Consider the following 12,332-nt stretch of genomic DNA (forward strand, 5'->3'; position numbering starts at 1 on the left):
GAGCCTGACATGGGGCTCGAACTCATGAACCATGAGTTCATGACTTGAGCTGAAGTCAGACGCTCAACTGACTGAGCCACACAGGTGCCCCAGGAGTCCTGTTTTAATTTCCCATTGGTGCTATAACAAACTGTCACAAGTATAGTGGCTGAAAGGCAACAGCAATTTACTCTCTTGAGTCCTAGAAGCCAGAAGCCTGAAAGAATCTATGGGGCTAAACTCAAGGTGTCGGCAGCCTCCTTGGAGGCTCCAGGGGAGAATCTGTTCCCAGCCCCTTCCGGCTCCCAGTGGCTGCCGCAATACTTGGCTTGTGATACATCATTCCAATCTCTGCTTCCTGTTCACGTTACCTTTTCTGTGGTCAAGTCTCCCTCTCCCTCCCTCTTGTAAGGACACATGTGATTACGTTTACGGCCCACCTGGATTACCCAGGGTCCTCTTCCTCTATCACAGATAATCTTTCTCTATCAGGATCCCTGATTTAATCACATCTACAAGGTCTCTCTTTTGATATAAGGCAGCATTCACAGGTTGCAGGGATTAGGGTGTGGATGGCGTCTTTGAGGACCATCACTCAGCCTACCACGGGTCCATTTCAACTTTGAATTTCTATTGGACTGCCTCTTTAAGAAAAAAAAAAAAACAGGTGCTCTATTTGCTGGGTTTGGGGTTTGTTTTTGGAACTCAACAGGTTCTTTATACATTTTTTATTCTTCAGGGCTCTAGCAATTTTCAATGCTAATCAAACTTCGGTTCTAAGTGGTAGAACCACTTAGACCAAAACTTTGTTTTTATAAGGAAGAGCAAGTGAATCATAACCCAAAAACACAACTGCAGTTTTGTTTCCCATCAGGCATCTCTTTTGAAAGGCCCCTCTAGGGAAGCTAAGCTGAAATAAAGATTTATCTGATTAAAGATTTGTTTTAGAGATGTCAGAAAATAAAACACCCAGAGATTTCTGGTCAGCAAAGGGCTGAGCGACATGTTTTCACGTTTCTGATCTTAGCAGACCCAGTGTCCCGTAACTCGGTGAGGGAGAAATTCGCTGCTGGGGGTTATAGGCTGTTCTGCATTCAGAGCCTGAGTCGGGAGCCTGGAGCTGCTCTTTGAAGGAGACCCTAGTCTCAGGCCAGCAGGGAGGAAGGCGCTTCTAGAAAGAACCCCAGCCTTCTCAGCTCAGTCGCAATGGGCAGGTGTTCAGTGTTTTCAGAGCAGGGTGGTGCGATGGAAATATGACGTAAGGGTTATATTTAAATACGCAATTTCAATTTTTCCTGTGGCCGCCTTAAAAAAGCAAAAGAACAAGTGAAATTAAATTTAATGATAGTTTAATACATCCAAAATATTATCTCAACATGAAACAATAATTATTGAGGGATTTGTACCTTCGTTTTGAATGTTTTCATAGTAAGTCATGATTCTGGGGTGTGAGTTACACCTCCAGTGCATCTCACGTTGGCCCAGCCTTGGTTCAAGTGCTCCATAGCCACAGGTGCCTAGTGGCCACCGTACTAGCCTTTGGGGTGACTAATAAAACTTTACTTGGCTTCTAGTGGTACTTCACCATTATAGATGCACTCCTTTACTCTTTTTTTTACGTTTTCTGCTTTTGTTGTATTTTTGCTTCTTAGATTTCTGGTGAGTTGTAAGTCTTTGTTTTGATTTTCTTCCATGGGGAAATGGGAATTTTCTCTTAAAGGGTGGAAGCTGGAGAATAACCCATGTACTAAAAATGAGATAAAATGTCCAGGATGTAACCTAGGCCTGAAAGACAGTACTGGAAGGGTGATAGAACCATCTCACAAGGGCTCTAGCAAACCCCACCTGCCTCCCAAGACAGCAGTAACACCTTCTCAGAACAGGTCAGATCTGGGAACAAACTTGCTCTACCTAAAGAAACAGTCCTGAACCAGGATTCAGGAAACCTGGCTTTAATAGCTGGTTGGGAAACTTGGGGAACTTATGTAAATTCTCTGAGCTGCAGGGCATTCATTAGTAAAATGATGAAGTCCGATGGGTCCATGATTTTTAACGGTATATGCAGTGAACTCCATTTCCAAACAAGCTTTACAGGGAATCTCAATATGTTAAACACATCTAAGAGGGAGCTACTCCGATAGCAGTAAGAACGAAGAATGGAAATAGATGGGGGTACAAACAAGAGCGGGGTGACCAAAGCCCCCTGCCTCAACCATCCCTTTGCTTCTGAGGCACAGTTTGAAACTCTGGATAGATGGTCTCCACTATAGCTTTCAGCATTAAACATTCGAATTCCCTGGTATTCTCCATTGTACTCTATCAGCCAACGCTCTCAACTCACCAAAACAAAGAACAAAGTAGACAAACAAAAAAGTAGGTGGGAGATTATTCCTACAAAGGTTCAAGGCTGGTTTAGGATTTGCAAAGGTTCTAAGCACTTTTCTTTTGGAGTCCCATTACCCCATCCTGTAGCATATCAAACAAAATTTTCTTTTGGTATTGGAGAGACCATTTTTTTTTCAGGTCTCAAGCATTTCTGAAAGTCCTTAAAAACTCAGAGACTGATGGCACTGTGCCTTCAGTACCTGATGGATAAATAGCCTGGAGGAAGATGTCTCCATGGATCCAATTTTCTTGATTTCCAGTGATGAAACAAGATGGAGCAGAACTGGCCAGTGTGCACAACCCTTCATTTCCTTTGGCAGTCTTTCTTTAGCGACAAATAATGCCTATCTTGCAGTTACAATATATCAAGAGTCAATCTAGGATATCAAAATCATGAGTGAATGAATGAAGGGAAATAAGAGCTATGTAAAAACTGCAGTAGAACCAAAGCTCAGTAAATATTACAATATCTGATCTGAATCTGGGTATATTTCAGGGTACATGGCTGTGAACATAATAAGTGTCCAACTTTGATATTACTGAGAGGGAAAAAAATGGACCTAATTGTAGGACAAATAATCATTGGATGATGAGCTGTTTTTATTTTGTTTCATTTTTCTAATTTGACTGCCTATTAGTATCATTATTCTAAATGTAGGCAATATTCCATTTTGCGGCCCTATCAGAGAATGAGATGTTCTACTTACACAAAAAAACAAATTAACCCTTTTCATAAAGTCAAGGAGATCTTCCATTTAACTAACCTCTGGGGCAATTTCTTGATATTTTCACTGAAACTACTTTTCTTTAAGCACCCACTGCTTGAAGATCACAGCTGAGGCTTGGGGGGAGGTTTCCAATTCCTGACAAGATGGTAAACTTTGTTTCATCTCTCAATCTCAGCCCTAGGGATGCCAAGGAAGTGGAAGAGAGGTTGACAACTTGCCGTGCTACCAACACAAATCAAGAGAGAACCAAAATGAGCAAAAATATTGAGAGAGGGGAAAAATAAACATAAGAAAAGGTCTTAACAATTGAAGGAAATAACCAAAAGAAGAAAGACAATGTGTGTGACTTTTGACTCTTTATTATGGTTTCTACCCTGCTGAAGTTCCCTCCTGCTTCTGGTCTTCCTTTTCCACTAGATCCTTAAGCATACTAATAATAGTCATTTAGGATCCCTGCCTGATAGTTGAACGTTTGGGTCATCGCTGAGTCAGGATCAAAGTTGCTTTGTCTTGATAATGTTTTTATCTTTTGATATTTGTATGTCTTATAATTTTTGATTGAATGCTGGTCATTGAGTGTGAAAAGCACAGTCAAGACTGAGATAAATAGCATTTATGTCCAGAAATAGGTTTGCTGCTTTTTTTTTTTTTCTGACTGGCCATAGATACGGAGGGTTAGGTCAATAGAGCCAGGAGTTGAGCTGACTTTGGTACCTTCAGTGCACCACAGGATTTCTGTTCAATAAAGAAAATCTAAACAAAGGTAATTAAAAAGTGATAAATTGGGAGAAGATACTTCCAATGTGCAATAGCAGCGAGTGCTACATACCTAAAATAGACCAGAAACAACTTCAAATCAGCAACAACACTAAAAACGGGAAAACCAACAGGAAAATGGGCAAAATATACGTATAGACAATTTTCTGAAGAGGACACTGGAATAGCCAACAAGTGTATGAAGACACACTCAATCTCACTTTACACAGAAATGAAATTCAAGATACAACTTTTCGCCTGTCAGATTGGCAAAAAGTAAAAGTCTGGTGATGTTGAGTATTGACAGAAGTGTGAGGAAACTAAAGCCCTCGTATGCTATGAGCATAATGTAAACTCGTGAGCAGGCGATCAACGTTCAGGTAAGCAGCCCGTTTCTGGGGGTATGTCTCTGGGAAACTCTTGCACGTGACCAAAAGGAAATATCGCTCGGCGCATATTAGGCACCCAATAAATGCATATTTAGTGAAGGTTTGAAGGTGTTCATCACAACATGGTTTTTGATAAGCAGAGTTGAGGTAACCCAATCATCCATTTCTAGAAGTACAGGAAAGTAAAATGTATGTGAGGGATGTGTTTGACAAAAGCTAACACCGGCCAAGCGGTTGCAGTGTGTGAGGCGTCTTTCCAGTGCCTCGTGTGTATTAATGCAATGGTTTTCCCATCAATGTAGTAAGGTGTTTATTTTACACAGAAGAGATTCAGTCAGATCAAGCCAGAGGTCATGTAAACAGTAAGAGTCAGAGCTGGGATTCAACCCAGGCATCTGGCTCCAGCAGCAGAGCACTGAGCCACCTGTGATAAGGGGCTGCCTGCCTCCCGAGCCGTGTGTCTCACCCAGCGACCTGCCCCGTGGTCTGATGATTCCCAACTTCTCAGCTCATCCTTTCTGTTACGGGCCTTCTTTTCCTCTTCAAGGGGAAATCATTTCCTGTCCAGCAGAGAGGAGGACACCTTAATGAGGCTCCGAGTGATTCTTCTCCTCTGCAATTAGTGGAAGCGTATCAGGCCTTTCAAGTCTTTAAGATCCTGTAGTGAGGTGCCGGGACATCAAACAGCCTCTTTCCTAATCTTCTTGAGGTTCGTTTTCAAATAGCCTGAGACAATATGGCGATTCCCTCCGGGTTCTTTGCCCTGGGGTGCGGGCACATTCAGCCCTCATGGGATCTTTCAGAGATCCCCTTTCTGTATCTTGTGGGTACACCTACAGGCTCGAGACAATGTACTGTCAGTCGTCACAGCGGGCTGTGGTGCAGTGGAGCCCCTCAGAGGTGACACAGGTCTAGAAAGCGCTTTTTGCCTACACTAAAAACCCCAGACTACTACACTTTGGAATTGTTTTGTCTCATTTTTATAAAATGTGCCATCTCCTCCTTCTTTGTGTATTTACTGTATCTTTTAGCCCTGTCTCTTTTATCACTTGTCAGCGTGTGTCCCCCTTACAGTCTTCTTGAGCTGCTCATCTCATCAGTCGATTGTGGCTGGGGAATGAGATGGCCCAGCTTGGTAGGGCTGTGTCTAAAGAAGTCATAGGTCCTGGGCCAGACCCTGAAGGGTTGTGCGTCTCAGCTTGGTAGAAACTATTTTCAAATCTAAACCCAAACACCACTGAGTCACGAAGTGCCACCCACTGTGGCCTGCACTGTGCTGTGTTTCTTACTTCATCCTCAGAACCACCCAGTGGGTTGGGTAAAACTGTCCCCATTTTGCAGACACTGAAGCTCTAGGAGAGAGAGGGCCTTGCCCAAGGTCAGCTAAAAGGTTGCAGAGCTGGGATTCTGCCCAGGTGTTTTGACACAACTCTCTCAAGCGCTCCATTTTTTGGCCTTGTTGCTGATTTCTATGCACTAAATTGCCAATTAATTACCCTTGACCTAAATGGTGCATTTCTGTATTTAATTTCCTTTTTTTCTAAAAACAAGTTACCTATAATGTGAAACACTCTCTTATTACTTTAGAATAGTCACTGGCTTAGTGAAGATTAATTAGCAAATGGAAATTTCCTGCAAGGGGGAAAAAAATCCCTTTATAATAAGAAACACAATTCAGTTCTTTTGAAGCCAAGCTCTGTTTCTGCCAGCCTGGCTATTCTGTTGGGGAGGAGTTTCCTTTCCTTGGAGCAGGTTTGTGTATTGATTTAGCAAACACTTACATGGTGCACTATGTACTAGGCACTATCCTGAACCCTTTACAAATGTCAACTTTCTCTAGCAATAGAAACTAATAATATCATCCACATCTTACAGGTGAAGAGACTGAGGTTCGGAGAGATCTATCTATTTGTAAGTGGCCAAGTTTGGTAGGGCTGCATCTGAAGAAGTCACAGGTCTGAGCCAAATGCTAGCTCAGGCAAGATTTTTTGTTTTAATCTGTTTAATGTTTTATTTTTGAGAGCAGAGAGGAGGAGCAGAGAGAGACAGAGAGAGAGAGGTTGAGAGGGAGACAATAGGATCCGAAGCAGGCTCCAGCTCTGAGCTGTCAGCCCAGAGCCTGACTCGGGGCTCAAACTCATGAACTGTGAGATCATGACCTGAGCCGAGGTTGGACGCTCAACCGACTGAGCCACCCCAGTGCCCTGAGACAGGCAAGATTTTCACCCTAGAAGTCTGTGTCCAGAGTCCATGGGCTTAAGCACTGCACCACATTTCCTTCTTTGCTAACTCTGTGCTATGGGAGGCAAAGTATGACAACAGCATATAAGTGGGGATGGAAACAGGGAGGAGCCCAGGAGACCCGTGTCTGTAGACTGGTTGAAGAAGCTTTGAAAGCCACACAGCTCAAGATGAAACTACCCTCCGTGTCTCTGTCCCCTCCGGAGCTGTCCCAGGGGATCATTATCGTGGGCTCAGAAAAGGAGAGAGGCCCTCAGTCTTTGTTAGCTGACACTTTTGGTCTGAAGCAAATTCACGTGAAAGAGGAACATGTTAGTCTTTCAGGTAACTGATAGCAAAATGTGCACTCTGCCTTTTCTCAATCAAACCACCTGCTTGGCATCACAGAGATAGGATCCCGGTGTGTGTGTTTAGAACACCCCAGGCTAAGTAGAGCAGGTTGTTGAATCAGAAGAAAAAAAGATACCTTTTATAAGGAAACGGACCTATGTGTTTCGTTGACAGTCATGAAATGGGAAGAGAGAAAAGAATTCCATTCCGCTTCTCCTAGAACATATAAAATGAAAAATACTCCCAATTAATTCTGCCTTTATGCACAAAGGGGAGCAGAGGGGTTTTAAAAGCCCCAGTCTCAGCACCACATAATCAGGTTCTTCCCTTCAGAGTCCAGTTCTGAGGTCGGTCGAGTATCCCAACATCTTGCTGCCACTTCCCTTCTCTCATGGTTCCAGCCTTCGGAACCATTAGTTACGTCACGGGAGGAAGAACGGGGTAAGACCAAAACGACAAAAGACAAATCGGTTTGCAAGCTTCCTTTTTAAAAGTGGACGAGAATGGACGTTTCGAACAGGATCCTGTGATCGTGAGCAACGGAGCTCCAGCAAGGTTTCCGGGCAAATTCAGAAAGTCCCAGAAGCCCAGGGCCAGGTCTCCCTTGGCATCTCTGCTTTCCCCCCTCTCCCCTTCCTTGTCCTCTCTCAGAGTTTCTGTGGGTCTCTCTGCCCGTCTGCTCTTGTCATCTCTCCACCAACCAACTTCCCTGTCCTCTGTTGTCTAGAGCACAGGCTCTGCCTCCTCGGAATATCGGCCTTTGTGTGATTTTCTAACCCGTTGGACATCAAGCACCCTTCACCTTCTGCTCAACTGCTAACCCACTCAGCCTTCCAGTTTCCCGAGTCCTAATTCCTAGGAGAGCTATGTGAAAGGCCCATCTTTTCAAGATGGGCTGCACAAGCTGGTCTGTCTATAAATTGGTGGCCTTTGGGCAAGTTGTCCATCGTTCATCAGCTGTGGCAATTAGTATTCACTGTGTCTGCTTTGGCGACAGGGGCGGATGGAGGTGGAAAGTCTCTTTTACAGGGCGTGTGGGTGGATAAGCTTCATAAATGAGTGCAGGGCAAGGCAGGTGAAGTCCGTTAAAATGAGCACGTTGCCTGCGGCCACACTCAGTGTCTGCCGCTGACCTCGCTCCACGTTAGCCAGTGACCAATGTCCTTATGGCCCTCCCAGAACAAAATCCTTTGGAGAGACTCCAGGATAAGATGCTTTTGATATTAACCTCAATTATGGCTGAGCAGCGTGATGAAGGTTTGTAGAGTAAGACCTGTTGTTGACCCTCCCTTTGCAAAAGGAAATGAAAATAATGGTCTTGGACACCGGGGAGACTCCGGGCCTTTTCAGTCAGGCAGACCCAGGTCATTTACCATTTGTACCAAGTGTGACCAGTCTCCAAACCAGCTTTCTTATCTGCAAAGCATAGAGAGCGCAGTAATACCTCCTTTGTAGGGCTGTAACGAGGATTCTTCTTAAGAAGTCCTTTTACAGCTGTGTTACCATTCAGACTTCTTAGCTACACACAACAGAAATCAGTTCTTGCAGACAGAAGCAGAAAAAAAACCAAACAAACAGATGCACTAAAGAGGTACTGGGGGCTCCCGGACTCACTGGGGAAGCTGGAGAATCGGGGTCAGAAAATGACCAGGAACAAGTGGAGGCGGTAAGTGGGAGCCACAGCCAGCAGGAACACCTGCACAGCTGAATGGGGGTGCCTGGGCCAGTACCCCACACAGCACTGGACCATGACGCTGCCACACAGCACTGCTGGCCTAGAAACCGCTGGGGCCGGATGAAAAATACATTCTCTGACATCCCTTGGTTTGGGGATTTTTTTTAAGACTTTTTTTTTTTTTTTAAGATCAGTTTTAGGTTTACAGAAAAATTAAGAGGAAGATACAAAGATTCCCCATACACCCTGGACCTCCACAACTGCATAGCTTCTCCAGTTATGGACACCTCCACTAGAGTGGGGCATTTGTCACACTGGATGAACCTACACTGACACACCCTTATCATCCAAAGTCCGTAGTTTACCTTAGGGCTCATTCCTAGGGTTGTACATTCTATGGCTCTGGGCAAATGTAGAAGACATGCACCCACCATGATAGAATCGTACAGAGTATTTTCACTGCCCCTAAAAATCCTCTGTGTTCAGCCTACTCCTGTTTGGTCCTTTGCCTCACTCATTTCCTCCCTCCAGGCTGCGTGGCAGCCATCTTGGCGCCATGCAGGGAGACATTGCCAAGCAGCTGAAGAAGGAGAAGTGGGAGGCTGGAAAGAGCCTGGTGCTCAGATGACATTGTTGAGCAGCTGAATCCACCCTGGGATGCCTTCCACCAGCCTTCCCATGATTTAGGTTGTTATGATTTAGATCACTTTTAAGTATTGCTATAGTTGCTATTTAAAGCCAAATGAACACTGATACGTTCCCCTTAAACAGCTGGGCTCAAGCACCTTGACGTACAGCAGAGCTCCCTTTCCTGCCTGTTCACCGTTGGCAAGAAGAGCTTAAAATGGCTAGGTGACAGTCTCAGCTTCTAATTCAGTGGGACTATTGCTTCCCCCCCCAGACTGTTCTTTCTTTGGATGCGAAGTTCTCTACATCAGTGGAGCCTGAAGTTATCGGGAACATAAGCGGAATTTTACAAATGGTAGTGAGGCATAACTCCTGCTTCTACCTTCTTGATTCCCAGATAGGTTTATCCTCGCCATGGCTGAAATGGCACCATATATTGGCTGCGAATTCAGGGAATAAACTTTAACTCCCAATGCCACACTGTAACCTCACTTAGTTACAGTGAGGTTACTAACCTGCTTTAGTTTCCAGTGAGGCTCCATAACTGAGTCTTTGATGGACTGTTCTGCACTTCTGTTATAGGCTGTGTATACTAGTGTTTACAAGCACAGGCTCTGTAGCTACATTGTCTGGATTCAAATCGCAGTGTCCCCCTTACTAACCAGGTGACAAGAAGCAATTTATTCACCATTCTTAGACACTAGTATGATGATGTGATTACCTCAAAGGGCTGTTGTAAGAGTTAAATGGGTTGGCATATGTGAGGTGCTTAGAACAGTGCCTGGTATGTCCAGGTGGTCCCTGATTTATGATGGTTCAACCTAACAATTTTTTGACTTTACAATGGTGCAAAAGTAGAAACCATATTTTGAAATTTGAATTTTGATCTTTTCCTGGCCTAAGGACACGTGGTACGATCCTGTCTCATGATGCTGAGTCGTGGCAGCTCCCAGTCATCTACGCGATCATGAGGGTGAACAACCAATACGCTGACACCATTCTGTCCCACACAGCCCTTCTGTTTCTCACTTTCATACAGTAGTCAATAAATTGCATGAGAGATGTAAAACTTTACCATAAAATAAGCTGTTAGATGATTTTGCCCAAGTGCAGACTAATATAAGTGTTCTGAGCATGTTTAAGGCAGGCTAGGCTAAACTGTGATGTTTGGTAGGTTAGGTGTATTAAATGCAGTTTTGACTTACGGTATTTTCAACTCACGATGAGTTTATTGGGACATAAGTCAAAGAAGATCTATAAATGTTAGTTGTCATTACTATTCTGTAAGGCCAGCTGCTTCTGGGAAATGGGAAATAAATCCTGTGAGTCTCTGCTTTACTTTTTCAAAGAACAGCAAGTTCCTTGCTCAGAACCAGTGCTCTGTAGGATTCCATGGAAGAATGTCTGGAATCTTTGTTTCTACAGATAACAAGGGGGGCAGAATCATGGTGGACAGGGAAAACAATTCTGAACTCAAGAGCATATATCTACTCTAGAGAGGACAAATTTCTGCCTCCCCACTTGAATACGGGAGTCCAAGGTTACCAGGGGGGAACAGGGGTGTGTTGACTAGGCTTTTGGGGAATACGGTACCATATTTGGACCCCATATTGGTGAACACTGAGGGCAAATTGGGCACTCTGAAGTGGCAAAAGCCAGCAGCAGGACAGGAGGGCAGGCAGTCCACGATATTAAGCCTAGGAATATTTCTGATTCTACCATCATAGCCAGTACTGGTTATTCATGAGCCTGTTGAATAAGCCCGGGTAACTGGGGGAGGAGGTTGACTAACTTGCAGAGCAAGTAATTTTGACCACCTGATTAAAATCTTCCTCTTTGGAAGGGACTTTTGGATAAACATTTACATGGAACACTGACAGTGCCACCCTTCTAGACCATTCTCAGGGATTTACCATGGACTCCTCCAAACCTTCTTTCTATCAACCCTCCCATCTTGTGCCTTCCAAGTCCCTGGCCATCCAACCATATTACTGGCTACTGCTTATGAAATAGAATAGACCCTGACCTCAAGCCATGTCTCCTTCTAAGAGGAGTGTCCCTCTTGAAGTTCTGCCTTCTGGCATGATTTTCTTTCCTGATTGTCCTCCAGGGCCCTCCTGAGTAGGGATGTCATGTTGCACCATCCACTCCCAGTGATGTCATCGTATCATGTAGAGTCACCTATAAGCAAGACTTTTTCCCCTCTCCTCATCCAAGACCATAGGAGTGAATTGAAGAAGACCTACAATGGAGGATCTGCTCCTGTGACTATGGTATCTTTAGTGTCTTGCAGCCTGCCCTATACATTACATCACTTCTCCTGATGATATGGAGCTACCAGGCACGCCCAACTTTATGGCTAGGAGAGGGTCAGCTCTCCCCATTGAACAATGGATGGGACAGGTTGCTTGTAAATAAAGGTGCATCCATTTCATAAAAAGAGAATAATCCCTTGAATTGTGTACAGCAGGAGTTGGCAAACTCTTCCTGTAAAGGGCCAGATAGTAGATATTTTGGGTTTGGGGGGCCATACTCCACTTTGACACCATAGTGTTAAAGTAGCCATGATAATACGCACTTATGCTCATCTGTATGGACACTGAAGTTTGAATCGTGTATGATTTTCACATCATAAAATCTTCTTCTTCTTCTCAACCATTTGACAACATAAAAACCACCCTTAGTTTGTGGGTCATACAGAAACAAACAGTGGGGTGGATCTGACTTGTGGGCCGGAGGCTGCCACCCACCGGTGTAGGATAGTATATGGCACAAAAGGATTTCTTATACCTAAATGTACCTCACCTGTTTCTGAGACCAACCCACTGAAGCAGCTAGAGAAGAAAATTCCTTGCCCTATTTTACAGAGAAGGAGAAAGTCCCAGAAGGATGGAGCAATGTACTAAATCAGTTAGTAAGTAGTACAGATTAGATCTGACCCGAGTCTCCAGAATCTGCTCTCTTTCATATACCATGCTCCCAGGTAGATACTCACCTTTACAACACATTTTAGAAAAAGGTATCAGCTCTCCACTGTGTATACCCAAGGAATGGGCTGCTCCCACAGGTGAAGGGAGAGCTCTCATAACTGGGGGTTTGTTCACAGGTGGTTTGTATTCACTGTGAAGAGGACTGAGAGAGACAGAAATATATCTCCTGATTCTCTCTAACCCCCATAAACTTGACTTCAGGAAGCAGGCACCGAGGGCTTTGAACCTCCTC

This window comes from Prionailurus viverrinus, chromosome C1 (genome assembly GCF_022837055.1).
Source record: "Prionailurus viverrinus isolate Anna chromosome C1, UM_Priviv_1.0, whole genome shotgun sequence".
NCBI classification, from domain to species: Eukaryota; Metazoa; Chordata; class Mammalia; order Carnivora; family Felidae; genus Prionailurus; species Prionailurus viverrinus.